Source organism: Lynx canadensis, chromosome B2, assembly GCF_007474595.2.
Source record: "Lynx canadensis isolate LIC74 chromosome B2, mLynCan4.pri.v2, whole genome shotgun sequence".
In the NCBI taxonomy this organism is placed as follows: Eukaryota; Metazoa; Chordata; class Mammalia; order Carnivora; family Felidae; genus Lynx; species Lynx canadensis.
Genome location: NC_044307.1, coordinates 43,268,238 through 43,288,215, shown reverse-complemented (window position 1 = coordinate 43,288,215; position 19,978 = coordinate 43,268,238). Strand labels below are relative to the sequence as shown.

Genomic DNA, 19,978 nt, shown 5'->3' with positions numbered 1-19,978 from the left:
AAGACACAAATAAATGGAAAACTATTCTGTGCTCAGAGTTTAGAAGAACTTGTATTGTTAAAATGTTCATACTACCCAAATCAGTCTACAGATTCAACTCAATTCCTATCAAAATCCCAATGACCTTTTCAATAAAACTAGAACAAACGGTCCTAAAATTTATATGGAACCACAAAGGACCTCGAATAGCCAAAGCAGTTGTAATAAAGAAGAACAAAACCTGAGGCATCACACTCTTATTTCAACCCATGTTAAAAAGCTATAGTAAACAAAACAGTATGGTATTGGAATAAAAACAGACACATAGATCAATGGAATGGAATAGAGATCCCAAAAATAAGCCCATGCATATGTAGTCGTTTCGTTTTCAATAAAGTATTTCAACATGAATGTACAATGGGAAACAATAGTCTATTCTAAATGGTGTTGGGATAATTGGACTGTCACATGCAAAAGAATGAAACTGAACCACTCTCTTACACCATAAACAAAAATGAACTCAAAATGGATTGAAAGACCCGAACATAGCACCTGAAACCATATAACTCCTAGAAGAAAACATAGGTAGTAATCTTCTTGACATAGGTCTTTGTGATGATGTTTGGAATCTGACACCAAAAGCTAAAGCAAAACTAAAGAAGTGGGACTACATGAAACTATATGAAGCTTCCACACAGCAGAGGGAACCATCAACAAAATGAAAAGGCATCCTACTGAATGGGAGAAAATATTTGGAAATCATATATTTGACAAAGGATTGATACCCAAAATATATTAAGAATTCAGATAGTTCAAAAGGAAAAAACAATTTGATTAAAAGATAAGCAGAAGATCTGAAAAGACATTTCCAAAGAAGACATGCCAACAGGTACATGAAAAGGTGTTCTACATCACTACTCATCACGAACATACAGATCAAACCACAATGAGACATTTACACCTGCTAGAATGGCTGTTATCAGAAAGACAAGAAATAACAGGTGTTGTGAAGGAAATGGAAAAAGGGAACTCTTGTGCAGTCTCAGCGAGATTACAGATTGGTACAGCAACTGTGGAAAACTGTGGAAATTTCTCAAAAAAAACCCTAAAACTAAAACTACCATATGATCCAGCAATTCCACCTCTTGGTATCATCATAAGAAAAGAAAACACTAACTCAAAAGATGTATGTGTCCCATGTTCATTTGCAGCACTATTTACAATAGCCAAGGTATGGAATAACCTAAGTGTCCATCAGTGGGTACATGGACAAAGAAATTGTGATGTATATACACAATGGAGTATTACTCAGCCATATAAAAGAATGAAATCTTGCCAGTTGTGACTGTATGGGTGGACCTAGAAGGTATTATGCTAGGTGGAGTAAGTCAGACAAAGACACATACCATGTGATCTCTCGTGTATATGGAATCCGAAACCAAAAACAAAAATATAAATGCAAGCTCATAGATACAGAGAAACAGGATGGTGGGGAGAGCACAGATGGGGAGAAACTGGTATGCTATTTTGTTTTTGTTTGTAGTTCGAATAAATTGAGAAAACTATTATGATAGCTGGTAATGCTAACACGCACAGAGAGTGATGGGGGTTTTGACAAGCGGTATCCAGCTTGAAGTTCTCCATGTATTTGTCTGTGTAGAAATATATGTTAAATCTTGTACAGGATTCAGCATATTTTTATCATATTGAGGAAAGTCAGCCTCATACTAGGTGTCGTAAACTGTTACCCAGATGCATAGAGGTAGCATAGGAGCATGTTTTATTTCACCTGGACTGTATTTTTAAAGATGTGAAGGTAATTGCCCACATTTCAAAGTTAGACTTCTTTTACATACCAACCGGATTTCTGGCTTCTCATGAAACGCTGAAATTGATACGTTACACAGCGTATGCCTTGAAGTCAGCATGGAAGTCTCTGCTCTACTGAGAGCTGTTTCCACCTGGAGATTCTGCACGGGCGGGTTTTCACCAGACCAGCTTCGTTGACTTAACCGGGAGAGTATTCAGTATGGAGGGAGTTACGCAGCATAGTGTACCCATATTTCTCATATTCCTCCCCAATTCTGGTTTTCAAGAACTCTAATTTTAGAAGAACATTAGGTCATTTTTACAGAAATTTTAGTTTCTCTCCAAAGCTGTGGGAACAGTTGTTAAGTATGTCACAGAAATTCATAGACAGAGATAACAAAGCAGGTTGTTTCCTAGGCAGTTTACTTTTTTTTTTTTTTTTTTTACCCATGTAACTTGGCTCTGGTAATGGAAGAGTGATCTATCAAAGGTCATGCAAAAATTATGGAAGCAACAGGAAGCATTTAGATTCTTGCTCCTGCCCGTTTAGAAGAGAAGGAGAGGATTCTATTATCACAGCTCTGTTGTGCTGTGTCTCCTGTCAGAAAGCACCTTGAACTACTAGGACGGTGAGCTAGGACTTCAGCAGCTAAATTATTCTTTTTTCTGCAACTGAAATCGAAAACTTAGTAAAACTTAATCTAAAACTTAAAGGGCAAGAAAACTGTGGAAGTTCAGTATCATTGCCGGTATCCCGTGACATTTTTTAGTGTCTCCTCTGAACTCTTACACATAAAAGAGTAGGTACACAGCTGACATCTGTTCAGGCTATCTAACAATTCTCCAGTTACACCAGTATTCTAAGTCATGACAGGGGCTTAAAAATCCAGATTCTCCTTAAGTATAGAGTCAGTGTCAGTTGTCAAGGTGTCTAATAATTATTCGCAAAACATAAGAAAGTTCAGAATATTCGTCCATACTCTCCAAAGGATTCTTTTTAGGAGGGCTAGGGTGCGGCTGAAGAGTTTGTATTTTTAATAAGCACCCAAGACACTGGATGTTGTATGGAAGCCAATTTGACAATAAATTATATTTTAAAAAAGTAAATAAATGAAACAAAATCCCTGAAGAAAAACAAATAAATAAGCACCTAAGATCTTTGTAATGCAAGTAGTTCAAGAGCCAGACTTGAGAAACCAGTCTATATAGGCTGGTGGTTTGTAACTGGGTCTGGGCGACAAAATTGCCAGTGTTTCTTAAAGAGTAAAAACATGATCTGAACTAATTTTAGAGAACTTTTAGGTGGACAAGATGAGGCTACTCTCTAAAACTGTTAGGTAACAATACCTAAGTTTGACTGTAGCTTAATGAATTTGTTTTTTATTTCTAAGTGTTTATCTTTTCCTTTAAAACAGATCTCCTTAAGATACCATAAAATTGTTTCAATAAAGCTAATGTTACTCAAAGCATGCGTGTGTGTGCTTACCTAATTTTGCTGGATCTTGTTTATTAAAGTCAGTAAAATCATTCAAGGAACAAGTTTGATGAATAGGGTGGTTGACTATATCACCTGTCCCAAGGCATTTAGCAGTAGTTCTCAATTTGAAGTTCACACGAAAGCCATCTTCCTGGCTTTAAAAACAACAACAACAATACCCACAACTACCAGACCCTACTCCATATGTGCTTAATAAAAAATTCTGGGGGTGGGGTGCCTTGGTGACTCAGTTGTTTAAGCGTCCGACTCATGATCTCAGCTCAGGTTAGGAACTCAGTTTGTGAGTTTAAGCCCCAAATTGGGCTCCGTGCTGATGGTGTGGAGGCTGCTTGGGATTCATTCTCTCCTTCTCTCTACCCCTCCCCTACGTGTGCACTCTCTCTCTTGCCCTCTCTCTCTCTCAAAATAAATAAAACTTAAAAAAAATTCTAGGACTGAGTACCCCTAAAAAAAAAAAGCACTCCAGCTGACTCTGATGAGCAGCTCTGGGTCTGAGACACTATATTTTAATTTATTTTTTTAATTAATTTATTTTTAAGTTAGGTAACATACAGTGTAATCTTGGATTCAGGAGTAGAACCTAGTGATTCATCTCTTACGTGTGACACCCAGTGCTTATCCTGAAAAGTGCCCTCTTAATGCCCGTCACCCATTTAACCCACCCCACCCACCCCCTCCAGCAACCCTCAGTTTGCTCCCTGTATTTAAGAGTCTCTTATGATTTGCCTCCCTCTCTGTTTTTATCTTATTTTTCCTTCCCTTCCCCTATGTTCATCTGTTGAGTTTCTCAAATTCCACACATGGTTGAAATCATAAAGTATCTGTCTTTCTCTGATAACTTATGTCACTTAGCATAATACCCTCCGGTTCCATCCATGTTGTTGTAAATGGCAAGATTTCATTCTTTTTCGTCACCTAGCAGTATTCTACATCTTCTTTATCCATTCATCATTTGATGAATATTTGGGCTCTTTCCATAATTTGGCTATTGATTATAGCGCTGCTATAAACATTGGAGTGCATGTGCCCCATGAGCCAGTGTATTTTAAAGTACAGTAAAATCTTGGATTGGAAGTAACTTGTTTTGCAAGTATTCGGCAAAATGAGCAAACATTTCTAATAAATTTTAACTTGATAAACAAGCAATGTCTTAAAATACTGGTTGGTACACGATGCTGAATGTCACATGATCAGAACTGAGCCAATGGTTCCCTCTCTCTCTCTCTCTCTCTCTCTCTGTCTCTCTCTGGGATTGTGGGTGATCATCTGGCATGCTCGGATGCTCAGTCTTAGGCCACAGTGTTTGGCAGAAATCAGTGATTTTCCAGAACGTTGGAAGGTGCCCACAACTGGCACTAGGGTATGTTTTGTCACTTTAAAGCACCTATGGACAGTCCTTTGCTTCTCCTTAGGAATGCTTTGCTTCATTGTACGTTAGGCTGCCTGCAGATACAGACCCTTCCCTCTGCCGCCTTATTGCCAGTTACATTCAATTCAATACCTGACAAGAGTTTTTTGATAAAATACTGTAGTCAACATCCGAGCATATACAATGGCCCCCATGCAGAAAACGATTCCATTGAGCCAATAGATAGCAGTGATTCCATTAGTGATAGTGAAAGATCTCTTGCACAGTAACCTTCCTCTCTCTTATCTCCTCACACCCACCAGGAAGGTTTTCAAAGGTAAGTGCAGGTCTATTTGTTTATTTTTCTTTATATTTTGTATTTTCTTGATTATTTTGTATTATATTACAGTATTGTAATCATTTTTATATGAATATTTTTGGGTTGTGGAAGGAATCATCTGAGTTTCCATTATTTCTTACTGGGAAATTCACTTTGATATACAAGTGCTTTGGATCACAACATGTTTCCAAAATGAATTATGCTCACAAATCAAGGTTTTACTGTATCTGTGTATGAGTTGACCTCTTTTACAGAGCTCCTTAAAGATGTATCTTGTAGACCTATGCCTCTTACTGTTTAAAAATTGTTGGTGAAAATTAAATGGAGTAATACTGACTTTGTATTTAACAAGTGATTGTAATAGTTTATATGAATAACACATACACATCTACATACCTAATGCCATTTTCTTCATTTTAGAGGCATTTAGAAATAATAGAGGGGCACCTGAGTGGCTCAGTCAGTTGGGCGTCCAACTTTGGTTCAGGTCATGATCTTACCGTTCATGGGTTCGAGCCCTGTGTTGGGCTATATGATGACAGCTCAGAGCCTGGAGCCTGCTTCACATTCTGTGTCTCCCTCTCTCTCTCTCTGCCCCTCCCCTCAGGTTCTGTCTCTCTCTCTCAAAAATAAATAAACATTAAAAAATAATTTAAAAAGGAAATAATAGGGGCGCCTGGGTGGCGCAGTCGGTTAAGCGTCCGACTTCGGCCAGGTCACGATCTCGCGGTCCGTGAGTTCGAGCCCCGCGTCGGGCTCTGGGCTGATGGCTCGGAGCCTGGAGCCTGTTTCCGGTTCTGTGTCTCCCTCTCTCTCTGCCCCTCCCCCGTTCATGCTCTGTCTCTCTCTGTCCCAGAAATAAATAAACGTTGAAAAAAAAATTAAAAAAAAAATAATCAAGTTTATACTTGTATAGTAATATTGCAATCAGAAGGATTATTCATTTAATCCATCATTTAATCTCTGTGGACCATATATCCACTTCAAAATATTGACAGCTTCTCCCAAGAGACATTGCTTGTTTCAGTTAGGAATTTCTGAAACCCATCTTGGATCTGTTTATATTTTCAGCATTTTACCTTGTGTAAGGTTACAAGTTACACAAGGTTGATTCCTAGTGTATTTTGTACTACCCCTTCTATCCTAAAGGATTTCTTAAAATGTCAGTTTGCATGCCGTCCTAGGCCACACAGAATTTTGTTTTTCTCTTTTCTTTTGTGGACCATTTTGAGATAACTTCTCTTGGCATAAGGATATCAGGACTGAATATAGGGCCTTAAAGCAGATCACCTGTGTTTCTGACAAGTTTTATGTGGTATACTTTGATTCTTCTTTTAAGTGCCTTTCTTATTCGGTCAATGCAGAGTTTTGTTGAACATCCTCTGTGTTCAGAAGGACACTAGCGCTAATAATGACAGAGAGTTTGGGGATCATTTTGGCAGCCGCTATATATTGTTTCATTTGGGAAATGCCACAGTAAGATTGCCACAGTTGGGAAGTGTCTCCTTAAATCTCTTCTTTCGTTGCCAGTTTCTTTGACCTGTTTTCTTGTCTGAGACCTTTACTGTCTCATCCTCTCCCTGATTCTTACTCAGTGGTATTTTAGCCAGACCCACCTTCCGGTCTACACGATTTCCTCCACTCCGTTCCACTTGTTTGCTTGTATATGGCTTAGGTCCCACTTGGTAGTTCCTCACTGGAGCCCTGCGGAAGGATTATAGGATATGTTAAAGAACGAAAATATATAGTTTAAAATCTGTATACGGCTTTTGGTTTTATTAAAGAACAAGTTAGAATATTGAAACCATAGGGTTTCGAAGTTGAATTTTAAGCTTATTTTAAGTTGTGTAGGTTTGAACCAAATGAAATCTCCCATTTTTACAGATGATGAATGGTTGAATCCTGGCAATTTTATATGATTCAGTCCAGTACAGTTGAGAAATTGTCACTAGAGAGAGGGTCTTCGAAAGTCTTAATTTCCTTATTTTGTAAAATGACAGTGCTAATATTTACAGTGGTTTTAGAGGGCCATAAAAATGAGATTGAAACGTATGTAAAGACTTAGTGAGGGGCGCCTGGGTGGCGCAGTCGGTTAAGCGTCCGACTTCAGCCAGGTCACGATCTCGCGGTCCGGGAGTTCGAGCCCCGCGTCAGGCTCTGGGCTGATGGCTCAGAGCCTGGAGCCTGTTTCCGATTCTGTGTCTCCCTCTCTCTCTGCCCCTCGCCCGTTCATGCTCTCTCTCTGTCCCAAAAATAAATAAACGTTGAAAAAAAAATTAAAAAAAAAAAAAAAAGACTTAGTGAGTGAAGTTCCTGGGGCATAGCATCCTTTCTCTAAGTTACAGTAATGCTAGTACTAAGTGGTGCCTATTGTGATTAATCCTGATAAGATTTAACAGGACTATTTACTGGCTTGATTTAGATTGGAAAGTGAATTGAAACACCCTTTCACGTTTGCCAGAGACGTGCCAGCCTTTTCATGTCCTCACCTTCCCTCTCCCCCAACTGCCTGGGTTGAACTGCATTCTCCTATCTGAAGTAGGTAGAGATTTGTGCCAACCTGAGATTGTGTGATGAGTTGCTCTTAAATGATGATCTTTCAACATCAGAACTGTGATAGCTTGTGATGGCCGTACAGCCACGTCCAGTTTTCTATTCATTCAGGGTTAATTATCAGAAGAATTTCTTCATTTCATGCTTAGAATGTAGTTACCCATCATTCCACTTCAAAATCCTACTGGATTTTCCCTGTCTTAATCTACGGGCAGCTCGTAAACTAGTCAATCTGTTGTACAGTTTTCGCATCAGAAACAGTACAGGGTTGGCCAAATAATCTTTAATATGAAAATTGATAAGTTTATGTGTGTGAAGAGTGATTGCTTAAATCTCTCCCATGGATTAGCATGGCTGAGTCATTCATCTCCACCCCACCCGTCCACCTGCCTTCTTACTTCTAATGCTTTTTAATTTGGCATTTTATCTCCCTGGTAGAAGGAGCTCATGTAAAGCCTTGTTCAAGCCTCATCTCCGCTTCTGTGAGGCTGTCACTTATGCCACCTCAGTAATGGTTTCTGAGTATGCAAGCCAAGAAACAGACTCATAACTATAGAGAACGAACTGATGGCTACGGGAAGGGAGGTGAGTAGGTGGGTGGGTGAAACAGGTGATGGGGGTTAAGGAAGCCACTTGTGCTGAGCCCTGGGTGTTGTACGGAAGTGTTGAATCACTGTATTGTACACCTGAAACTAATATTACACGGTCTGTGAACTGACCGGAATTTAAATTAACACTTAAAAAAAATAAAATAGTGATCCAGTTTCCTGCGCAGAATTTCAATTGTAAGGGGTTATCAAAATAGGACAAACCAATATAATTTGTGATTGCATAAAATAAAGGAAGTAGAGGTACCACGGGGACCTAATGAATCACAGAATGGAAACAGTCTTCTAGCTAGCTAAACATTCAGACTTTGCGCTAAGTCAAAGCATGTATGTGTAATGCAGCAAACTGGAACACACTCTGTGTTTACATGAATGGGATAAAAGGATTTCACAAATAACCATCTGGGGGAAAAAAATCTCAGCCTATTTTGTCTGTTCCTGCTGTGGAGTAAATCAAGCACCACATATTGATTATCGATAGATTGAAAACGCACCTGCTTTGTGGAAAACACCAGTGCATAAATACACACATTACAGAATAAGATACAGAACATTATGTGTCACTAAAAAGCGATTACTTTCTTTGACTTTTGCTTAGAACTTCCTTACGAATCTCTTTGGAAAATTTATTAATTGTTTTCAACGGCATTTGTGTCTTAATGGATTGATATTAAGAGTTTCTACTTAGTCTTATTTCTTTCTCATGTATTACTGCTTCATGCCTCAAGAAATACTATTTTTATCTCCTTTTTGAAAAATAGTAAGTTTCTATTGCAGTTGACAGATACTTAATTTTTAATCCGTGACACAAAATGGACATATTCCAAGCAGAATGCCTCTTCAGCTACATTTTCCCCACGAAGGGCCCTGGGTAGTTTGCTACAGCCATAACCTAAAGGGCCAACCAGGAAGGAATTTCCAAGCCTTTCCCCTCTCTTAGCATGTCTTTTTCTTTTATTTATTTATTTATTTATTTATTTATCTATCTATCTATCTATCTATCTATCCTGCTGTACTGCATCCCATTCACAGTCAATTATTCAACTTTTCTAGGTAAGAGAGTCTCAGAGTATAAAGTGTTTACAGTTCCAGGAAGTTACAAGTAGTGTCTCATGTTCCTTGGTTTTCCTAGCATGGGTAAAAAAAACCACTAACTTCCCACCTTTCCACGTGTGTCAGGGCTTTTCCTTTAGGGGTCTTCATTTTCTTCCTGTTGGTCTGCTAGAATGCCGTCACTTGACTTAAGCTAAGCTCTACTAGCTTCTTGGATCCTGTGCCAAGCTTGGATTTCTGACCTGTGCTGAAATTTCAACCAGAGCCGAAGCTTCTTATAAATGCTTCATGCACTCTTTCCAAGAATGTCAGATTTACCAAAGAGATGCAAACCTTTCATAAAATTCCCACTCTCTGGATTCAGTTACATCACTGAATTAAAATAGGGAGAGATTTGTGTCAATTGGAAATTGTATGGCTGAACTGATACTATAATGCCATCAGTAACATTCTTTTCATAATATTTTGAGTGAAATTTAAAAACTATCATGATCTCTGATGACTGTATAACTATAACTACTTTTATTTCTCTGTTCACTCAAAGTTAGATGTCAAGACAATCTGTTTTATTACAGAATATAATCATCTACCACTCCATTTGAAAATCATATTGGAAGGGCTCCTGGGTAGTCAGTTGGTTAAGCGTCTGACTCTTGATTTCAGCTCAGGTTATGATCTCACAGTTTGTGGGTTCGAGCTCTGCATCGGGCTCTCTACTCACACTTTGCAGAACCTGCTTGGGATTCTCTGCCCCTCCCCTGCTTGTTCTTGCTCTCTCTCTCTCTCTCTCTCTCTCTCTCTCAAAATAAATAAATGAACTGTGAAAAAATGAAAATCATACTGGATTTCCACTATATGACTCTGTCAGGCAAGTACAAGGCCAGTCTGTTGAATTATGTTTTCATATGCAAATCTGTTTTGAGCTTTTCTAATAGTCTCTAATTATGAAAATCAATAAAAAATAAACATATGCTTAAAGAGGGATTGTCCACTCTCCTATCTGGATTAGAGGTGTTGGGTTCTTCCTCCCTTTCTCTCTGTTCTTACCTTTAATGCCTTTTAATTTGGCAGATGTCTCCCAAGTACTCAGTCATCGAATTTTGTCTTCCCTATATCTGATTCAAGTGATTTTTTTGAGAGAGAGAGAGAGAGAGAGAATGTGCACATGCTCACAAGCTGGGGAGGGGCAGAGGGAGAGGGAGAGAGAATCTTAAGCAGGCTCCACATCCAGTGGAGCCCTGCGCAAGGCTTGATCCCACAATGCTGGGATCGTAACCTGAGCCAGCATCAAGAGTGGGATGCTTAACCACCTAAGCCACCCAGGTGCCCCTGAATCAAGTGATTGTTTTTAAACCCCTGTTCTCCAGTACCATTTTCTAAGATCTCTGGCACTCTGTTATGTGTACATAACTCTGTATCTTCTTTCCCCAGTGTTGCTGTTACTCTTGATTCACGTGCAGATTACACAGAAAAAAAAAGATAGTAAATGTCTACTATGTGCCATTCTCCTAACGATTATATATATATTATTTTATTGTCTGTATACGGACCATTTTTCAGGTTAAAAAAATAACTATTATTTCAGTGTAGCTTTGTAACTTACAAAAATTTAACCCAGTTTAACATTGCTTTGTTTTACATAGGTATAATATACATATATGTTAGACTATATATATATATATATATATATATATATATGTATATATGTCATGTGTGTATATATATATATATATATATATATATATGACATACACAATTAGAAGCTTTTATTTCTCAGATCTCAGTATATATTATTCTGGACTTGAGGAATATATAACAAATAAGTCTCTGTAAAAATATTTGTTGGGCATCTGGGTGGCTCAGTCAGTTAAGTATCCGACTTCGGCTCAAGTCCTGATATCACAATTCGCAAGTTCCAGCCCTGCGTCAGGCTCTGGGCTCACAGCTCAGAGCCTGGAGCCTGCTTCCGAATCTGTGTCTCCCTCTCCCTGCTCATGCTCTTTCTCCCTCTCTCTCTCAAAAAAAAACAAAAACAAAAACAAAAAAAAAAAACCAAAAATATTTGTTAGCCTTCAGGTGTCTACATCTACCCTGTTTTCTTAGGAGTATTATTTTACTAATTGTGATAGGAAACATTTGTTCATGCTGAGGATTTCAAATACTTCTAGTCATTTTCCTATCTCTTATTGAATTTATAAGTCACATTCTTAATGTATTAACTATCCCTAGATCCTTCTCTAGAGTAAGTTATTTTGAACTTCTAAGGGATGTATATAATCTGAAATTCAGCTGATACTATTTATATTTGAAGCAATGATATAAAATTTACCTCAAATTTTTAAAGTGAATAAAAAGAGAAGTCAGTTCCCTTAAATAAATGCGTCCATTAGAAAAGGCTTAAGAAAACATCTTAAGAACCCTTTGAGACTAATTTTTAAAATGTTTTATCAGTAAGATGTTACTGACTTTGCATTTTTAATCCAGCTAAGAATCTGGCAGTAAGCAATAAAAAGTAGTAGATAGTATAAAACACATGCTCAGTACTCAAAGTCTTTAATCTCAAAGTTTGTGTATCTGTTTTTCTTTTGTGCAATAGACTAGAAGAGGCAGATCAGTGAGGACCGAGGCAGTTACAAAGGCAGGCACTGATAAGCATCAAGGAGTTGTAAGAGTGTGGAAGCCAAGAGAAAATAATTGCTTATAAAAACGTAAACATACAAAATTATAGGTATCTAGTTGGTCTAAGAGTAAAATTTGGAAAGTATGCTGCAGAAAGTGTATATTGTAATATCTAAAGTCTCCTAATAAAATTATTTGGTCCTGGAGAGCATCAATCTTCTCTATAACAATGTATGATGATTGATATTCACAGCGGAGGTTTAAAACCATTAGAAAAGTTGTTACATTCAGGGTGCTCTTTAGGAGATGAAGACAGTGTGTGATTCACTTAGATGTCTCTCAGTAATAAATTTTAATCTTTTTTAAATGTATATACTGTGTATACAATATAGCATACTATATAAAAAACTAAAAACTTTCCCCCAAAAACTTGATGTCAAGTTTGCCCCCTTGATTGGGCAAATGTCCGTAAGAAAACAAAAATATTTTATTTTCTAACTTTGAATCTATGAACACTGACAGAATGAGCATCTCTAATAGCAATCATCTTACTTCATATTTATAATAAATCTAGAGAGTTAGAAGATACTGTCTTCATTTTATAGGCTTGGAAACTAAAGAACAGAAAGACTAAGCAACTTTCACAAAGTCGTATACCTTATAAGTAGTAGATGTGGAATGTAAGTAATTTCTTCTCTAGAGAGTTTAGGGAATCTTTAGGATAATGAAAGAAAGTACTGATTCGTTTATGGATATGAATGGGTACTTGTCTGACTGAACTTACTCTGTATCTCTAAGGTCCTTCCTAATTTTGAGTATTCTGTGCTTTTCTGAGGTGAAGAGTGTTTTCAGAATAGGATTTATATTTTATAAAGGGTCTGTGAACAAAAAGAGATATTTGAAAAAGAGAAGCTCCAAGAAAGGTAAGCAGAATCTTTTTTGGTGTGAAATATACAAATTCAGTGTCAACTTTCTGATAAGGACTTAGTCACGCTTCAAGTTTATAAAGAGAAAACATTCTTCAATGTGAGAAATGGTCTTAACAGCCCGCAAAACATTTTAGGCATAATTAGTAATTTTATAAAATTAAAAAGGCATCATTTGATGGATCTCTGGACAAAGGTAATTAAGTGTAAAAGAAAGGTTTAAGCACACTTAAAATCAAGATCTATAAAACATGAACTTCTCTAGAAAATTACCATATAGCTGCTTGCGTTGGGTGGTAATAGGCTTCAAGAAGGAAAGTTCTAGGAAAGCCTCTTTCATTGAGGACTGAAGTTGCTCCTTGAAGTTTCCCCTCAAAGTCTGATTTGTTAAGATCACTAGACTTCAAATAAGGTTTGATGGTAATAAGAAAATTAAAAGACCTTCTAATATCCCTATCAAATTTCTTGTGGTCCACATATACTAAAAAGACTAGTAATTTTATTCAGTCTCTTCTTGTATTAACTTTTACTCCCCTCATAACGCCTCAGCTTTATTCTGTACAATCGTATTGTCTGTGACAGGGTGAAAAAAATCAAATACTTTTTTTCCTAAATAGGCAAGTGTTGAATTTCATTGATAAGAATAAGATTGCTATGGGTGATTTATGTTTACTAGGAACTTATACTTTTTTTTGTTTATTTTTCCAATTAAAAGCAAAAGTATTAATTCTTTTTTTCAGAATAAGTTTGGCATTTTCTAACATGCTGAGTATAAAATGAAGCCACTGCATTTTCATATAAATCAGAGATCAGGTGGTGTTATAGTTCATATTTTCAAATGTCTCTCTTGCAGAAATAAAATACTGGAAATAGAGGGGGGTTTTCCTACCACATCTAATTTATTTGTTCTCTTTTTATGCTAGTTAGGAAATGAAAGTTTCTTGTAAGCAAGAAAGAAGTTATTTATCTATGTCAGTATTAAAGACTGAATGGCTAGTCTCCCAAAGAGGGAATGATAATTAATAAATTATCCTTTTACTTACACTTGAGTCCCAAAACCAATTGTTTCTGCTTTAACTAAGTCTTTATGCTTGGATAATAAGCCACTTAGTAACCATTAATAACTAAAACTGTGTTTAGATTTCAGAATGGATTTGAATGATGTTGTCAGGAGTAGAATTCCGATTTTTAAACATCAGATAAATTACACAGAGTTTGCATTTTATGCCAAGAAACCAAATTTAGGCGTTGGTCTATATGAAATCACCTCTGATCAAGCCATGTGGATTTTCAATTGGAGTATAAACAACCTTTCCTAAATTTATACTAAAGAAAAGGATGAAAAAGAAGCTCTGGACTGGATTTTCAAGGTCATTGAATTTCTAGCTGAGAAATTAAATGCTATTCTGTAAATTGCTGAGGGACAGTTTCAGAAAGTGGCAACTTGGGAAAGTGTGCAGAATAACCTGGCTATTGTGTATAAGATAGTGAAAGACTCGAGATGCCATGCTGTAAAGGTTTTTAGAGAAGAGATATTGAAATATTTAGGCAAGAGATATTATCAGCTCTAAGTTGGATGGTAATAAGTTCAGAACTGCATTTGGTATGTTTAACCAGTAGTCCATTGTAGGTGTAAATTAAATCCTGTATCAGCAAGAATTATTAAATTCAAAACGATAACAGCAATCATATCCACCATGGCAGCTACCAGTATTTATCTGAGTGCAAAACTGATAGAAGTACTAAGTTGTTATCAGTATATTTAGATATACCAATTTGGCATATTCTCACTGACTAATCATTACTCTAAATGTGACTTTCCTGGTTACTTTTGCAAAACCCACAAGAGCTTTTAGGAAATGCTGGTAGGGGTAGAAGGTTTTTGCACACAGCATCCTTGGGTTTGAATCCCGGCTTCACAACCTGCCAGTTAGGCAACCTTGAGCATATTTCTTAATCTTGCTCAGTCTTGGTTTACTCATGTGTAGGAATTTACCCACCTCATAGGCATTATATAAGATAATGTATATAAATGACCTAGCTCTGATCCACACTATTTGTCAAGGAAAACGTGATTTGATTAATAATAGCCAACATTTTTAATCATTAATCTATACATTTGGGGTAACACAATGTCAAAGGCAAAGACACGGAAGAGCCAGAAGGAAAGCTTGAAGAGACATACGCTGTATGTATTTCTGGGACCGCTTTCCTGCCTTTGAACGCCACATCACATACAGTGCGATCTCAGTTTCTTTTATCTCTACTTCTCATTCCTGATATGCTTGCATATCGTAACATTAATACATATTAGTTATTACACGTGAATTTCCCTCTTCCTTCCTTGTCTGTCACCATCTGACTTTATGTCCCTGAGAGGGAAGCTACACAGAGTGGACTAAACTGCCAGTGTTACATTGCCTCAGTCCTCAAGATTGGAAAGCTTTTCCACAAACTTCGTACCTTCTCATTTTATGACTGGAATTCAAACAGAACTCAGCTATCAGCGAAACAAGAGCACAGCATTAACCAAAACCATTTATTTCTCTCCAGCAAACCCTTCAATGTTTTCCTAAATGAATTTTGAGTCACAACATTTTGTATTTTAGTGGTGACCACTATATTTAATTTTGTTCCATTTCCACAAATGAATGGCTTCCAGAGTATCGTATGAAAAATTTCCCAACGTGCTTGAAAAACATATGGAAAGATGAAATACGTAGATAATGAGGTGGAGTGGGAGAGATGGAACATAGAATCAGACACGTGGGTAGGTGAGAGAGTTCAGTGGGTAGAAGAGAGTTCAAGCCCCCAAAATGACAGCTGTGCCAAAATGAGTACAGATGTATTAAGTTATTATTATTGGGCCTAAATTAGGTATTTACTGTGAATACACTTTGCAAAATATGAGGAACTGTTTTGATGTTAACGTTTCCTTTTATTATTGCTGGTAATTATCTTTTCAAAACCTATTTAGAAGTCTTTACCTTGAAGAGTTTATACAGAAAGCTTTTTATCTTAAGTAGTGATATAGTTAAAAGATACTACTTTTAGTAAGTTTTTGCATTCATAACCTCTAGGTACCAGAATTTTAGGGAGAGTCAGTCATCCTTCCCAAGTTCATGTATTCTTTTGTGAATTGACCCTTTAAGCATTTTAATTTCTAATCCCTTCGCACTTCTTATTTCTGTTCAGGGCAAAACTGAAAGTTCGATATCCTTTATTAATCATCCAGCATTATTATTTTGAAAAATAATTCTTTTCAACCAACTAGAAATATGCAACCTAATACTTCCAGACTTATACCTGTACTTCCCACCATTCTTCAAAACGTCTATTCTTAAAAGTAAATTTCTTTGCTGTGTTTTATGTAGCCGAAGTTAGAAAAGACTTGTAACTTCTAATAATCAGCTTAATCTGATTTAAAACTCTTGATGGTTTTGGAACAAGAATTTTTGTTTGAAAGAAAGATTGGCCTGTTAACTGAATTATGCAATTATAAGTAAATGTGGTCACAGCTGCTTTTGATTTCTTTGTTATACACCTGATTGGAAACAAGTTTTTAAAAATATTTTTCCATTTCTTACACTGACACCTAGTGTTCACTATTCCTGATATTTTAAATATTGAAATGTAGTTATTAATAGCTATGGAACCAAAATTTCATTAAACTTTTTTTTTAGCAGTGCACCTGTTCACAGACCAATTACTCCTGTTTTCAACACCAAGTAAGAATACTTTTTCTAGTTACGTAATAACACCATTATGAATCACACTGCTAAGGCTATTTTGAACACAGCAAAACTCAAAGAAGCATAGAGTTTTAGAGATGGAAGGAACCTGAGGGAGTTTTTAAAACCAAGAATCTTAAAATCCCAGTGCTTTATTATGTATGTACATAGTTCCTTCAAGTCACAAGTCTAAGTAGATGATTTTGTTTATGTGAGCTTGGCTCCTTGTGATAGAGGACACAAGTCACATTTAGTCATGTAAGCACTGAAGATTTGATCTTACTAGTTGACTGGGAATGAAGCAAGATTGAATTGTTTCTAATTTTTTTGTTGTTGTTGTTGTTCTTGACATGTAATTCACATAAGGCACTATATTAGTTTCAGGTATATAACATAGTGATTTGATATTTGTATATACTGCAAAATGATTACCTCAATAAGTCTAGTTAACATCCATCACCATACATAATTACAATTTAGTTTTCATGTGATGAGGACTTTTAAGTCTCTCTTACCAACTTTCAAATATGCAATACAGTATTTTTAACTATAATCACCATGCTGAGAGTCTCTAGTTTTTGAAATGGGTGCCATTATGATATTATATGTTTAATATTTCTTGTGAATTCATAAGGATAATTTAAGTGTACCAATATTTCTAGTAATAAAGTTTAAAGATCTAGGTTAAGAATCAGATTATCTGCAATTAAGTGAAAATGTGTATATAAGTTGGAGAAAATTTATTTGTGAAGTAAGCAGTTGTTAAACCAGAAATCCAGGTGGCCAGTGAACAGAATGAGATAGATTCAGTTTACATTGTTTGCATCTTTCATTAAAGTGGGGAGAGATATTAGTAAGATGAAAATTTTTAACCAAGGTAGAACATTTGAGTATTTACAAAATCAATAACAAAGACTAATTTCCAAGTCATTTCAAATAAAATGCTGCAAACCCGAGTATTTGAATATCCAAATATATCTTTCAATGGAGTATGAGTTTTTTCACTTTAGCACATTCACTTTGACTTAAAAGTCAATATATTTTAAATATAAGAGATAGTCATTATTGAATTATATGTATTTCTTGTAATGACATTTTTAGTTAATCTAAGAACTTTGAAAGGAGAACTTTATCTCGGAAGCTGTTATTTTATAATTTATGTAACATCTTTTCCCAAGACAAGCAGAAATATTTTATCATCCTTCTTTTGACCCTTTCAGTAAGTATTTATTTATATTTGCTATTTGACAAGCACTATTTTATATGCAAAAGATAGCTGTCTAATGAGGTCTTAATGCTGTTTTGGTTAACAGAAAAAATAAGACTAAAGAAATGTAGAGAAAGTAGAAAAGAATTTTGATTACCATTTCTTCATTTTTAATTTCTAGTATAGTTCTCAGATGATCCTTTTTTGAGTTGAATTTCAATATATTTCTGAATTAATGTTTCCAAGATTGTCAAGTTCGCTCAAGAATCAACCAGGTTCTTTGAAGAGAGGTACCCAATCTCTTTAATTTTACTTTAGCACATTCAACATAAAAGGTGTGAAAAGAGCTTTCCAAAAATGAGTAATAAAGTAGGTAACAGTTATGAAGTACATAGCTTTTCCTTGGCCTAAATGGCTTAAAACTTTTAATTTGGAATGTCAACATACATTTATGTTCAGTGAAGATTGGAGCAGTAGTAAAAAAAATTACATAAATATTGTGATTCTGTGGGTATAAATTCTTGAGAATATTTAATCAAGTATTTAAGTCTTCCTATTATAAGGACAGTAAAATTTCAAATACATTTTTTCCCGGGCACTTAATAAAAATGCATAGATGTTGCATTTTTTTTTTATTTACAAGTTTATTGGATTTCATTTTATTCAAATTCTTTATCTCATTTAGAAGCCTAAATAAAATTAAAGAAATGTGTCACATTTACATATAACTGAATGAAAGTTGATGTGACCTTTTTCCTTTTCTGTTCCAGGTGTAAAAATGGGCCGAGACAGGCAGTTACTTTAGAATAGTGACTGGTTTAATGTTTTATCAGGCCTAAGAGTGAAATATTCTACAACCACTGCAATTTTATATTGCTACCCTTCAGGTAGAGCCCTGTTAAAAATAGTAGATAATTGTGTGGATTCTGATAAAAGTAAGATCCTGTCTCCTTAATTACATTGTATATATGAGAGGTACAGTTAGATCAGATGGGATTGTTAGCTACACAGGGGTTCCGTCATTCTGGTTCCATCCAGATTTATTGATAAATGTGCCAAGAACTGTTTTAGGCATTGGGGCTATAATGATACATAAAGGGCCTGACCTCGTGGAGCTATTTTGGTGTGTAAAACCATAATAAATAAATGAATAATGCAAGATAAGGAAAGGGAAAGATACACTAGATTACTTCATAGGAGATGATATTTGAGCAAAAACTTAAGTACTGTAGAATGACCACGCATAGATCTAGGGGAGGAGCAGACTGAGGGAGCAGGAAATGTAAAGGCCCTGAGACTGGAAGGTGCTTCTGAAACCCTGAGAAGTGTCAGTGTTTGGAGTGGAGTGGGTTAGAGATCAAATGATAGGAGGCGAAGTGTAAAAGGAAGGTGGGGGCTAGATTATGTGGTTATTATATCCCTTTTTCTCTCTGTCATTTTCACTCTGTTTGCACAGGTAAGGAAGTTTGTAGAAGCTTTGATTTACATTGACAGATAAATCATGTTAAGGAGTTGAATTTTGTTCTAAGTCTGAAAGGAAACAACTAAAATTTTTAATAGGGGAGTGATTTGTGCTCTGATAAAAGGTTTTGTAAAATTTACCTTTTTTGCATTGATTTGACTTTGAAGCAAAAACACATGAGTTTCAAAAGTATCTTTGTCCAGGAGGAAATACTAATTCTTTTTTTTTTTTTTTTTTAACCATTCCAGCACTTTGTTTCTTCCTTCCTTCCTTCCTTCCTTCCTTGTAGTTATTGAGTTAGGTAGGGCTGCGTGTCTGTCGTGTGGTGGATGGATAAACGCTCTCAGCTGCGATTTATTGTTCTTCTTTCTTTCTTAGTTCGTTCTTTCTTTACCTCTCTCCTCTTATTTCTTTCTGTCTTTTTCTTTCTCTTTCTTCTCTCTTTCTTTCTAATATTTATCACTTTTTGCTTTTTGATAGATAGAAAGAGACAGAGTGCAAGCCAGGGAGGGGTTAGAGAGAGAGAGAGAGAGGCACAGAATCTGAAGCAGGCTCCAGGCTCTGAGCTGTCAGCACAGAGCCCGACGCCGGGCTCGAATTCACGGACCGTGAGATCATGAGCTGAGCTGAAGTTGGACACTTAACCCACTGAGCCACCCTGGTGCCCCAACCATTCCAGCAATTTCTAAGTGTACAGTAGAATATTTTCAACTACCTGCACGTTGTGTAACAGATCCCCAGAGCCTCCTGAATTATTTAAAGTTTTTAAGAAAATACTCTGGCTGCTTTGTGATGATTAGGCTGTAAGAATTTCAGAATGGAAGCACGGAAACTAGTTAAGAGGT

At 36.2% G+C, this 19,978-nt stretch overlaps 1 protein-coding gene and 1 long non-coding RNA gene across 3 annotated transcripts in view; both read left to right on the top strand.

Annotated features, from left to right (window-relative positions):
• The window catches only part of SUPT3H (SPT3 homolog, SAGA and STAGA complex component), a 543,143-nt gene that overhangs the window by 303,453 nt on the left and 219,712 nt on the right, over window positions 1–19,978 (top strand). The gene's annotated exons all lie outside the window — the stretch shown is intronic.
• Window positions 152–19,906, top strand: LOC115514005. The gene is made up of 3 exons (XR_003968854.1): window positions 152–358; window positions 7,329–7,334; window positions 19,896–19,906. It is a non-coding gene; the product is annotated as an uncharacterized LOC115514005 (long non-coding RNA).